This window comes from Dufourea novaeangliae, unplaced genomic scaffold (assembly GCF_001272555.1).
Source record: "Dufourea novaeangliae isolate 0120121106 unplaced genomic scaffold, ASM127255v1 scaffold88, whole genome shotgun sequence".
In the NCBI taxonomy this organism is placed as follows: Eukaryota; Metazoa; Arthropoda; class Insecta; order Hymenoptera; family Halictidae; genus Dufourea; species Dufourea novaeangliae.
The window spans coordinates 480822-481623 of record NW_015373960.1 but is presented as its reverse complement, the minus strand read 5'-3'; positions in this window follow the sequence as shown (position 1 = coordinate 481623).

The following is an 802-nucleotide window of genomic DNA, read 5'->3' as shown; positions in this document are numbered from 1 at the left end:
CCCCCCCCCCCGTTTTTTCCCCTCAGATTTAGGGGATTTTTCTATCAACAGGGATATATCTAGGGGCAGAAATTTTGTGGGGGGAAATCTGGAGATTTTATTTTATAGAAAAGTCGGAATCAACTTTTCTTATGTTCAGAAAAGTTTTCTATTTTAGAAAAGAATGTAACATGTTCAGTGCCCATCTGTTGGAAAACTAAAAAGTACGTGTGAAGGGGAAGTGCCTCGCGTGGCAATATGTTTAGCGGCAATATAATTAGAGTCCGCTATACTTGCCGCGGGATCGTACGTACTCGAACATCCGTACCATGTCGAATCTATGAAAGCCGCCAAGAAAAGATCGCCTGGTGTTTCTGCGGCTTTCGCGTTACGTAAACGGAATCGCGATTACCTCGAACTCTCGTAAGCGCGGTGAAAGTGCATCCTCTATCTTCCACCCGACATTGACCTGCTTTTTCAACGACCGTGAAACAGACCCCGAGAACTTTCGTTACGTAAACGTGCATGCGGTTTTGCATGATGATCGTGAAAGCGGTGATTCGACGAATCGCAAGTCGTTCAACTTCGACACCGAACGTTCCTCGATCGTTCCGAGCCGGCAATAAAGTCGAGCTTCGAACGCGATCAGAGTCAGCGTGGTAAAAGGGTATTCGAATCCCAGATGATCGCGGCGATGCTCGTTTTATCGGTCGTTGGTAGTCCAGCGCCATTCTTGAAAGCGTCTAGCAGTACAATAAATTTCATCGATCGCGGATAGAGGAAAGCGAACGGAAAGGAAAGATAGGTATTTCGCTATCAAACG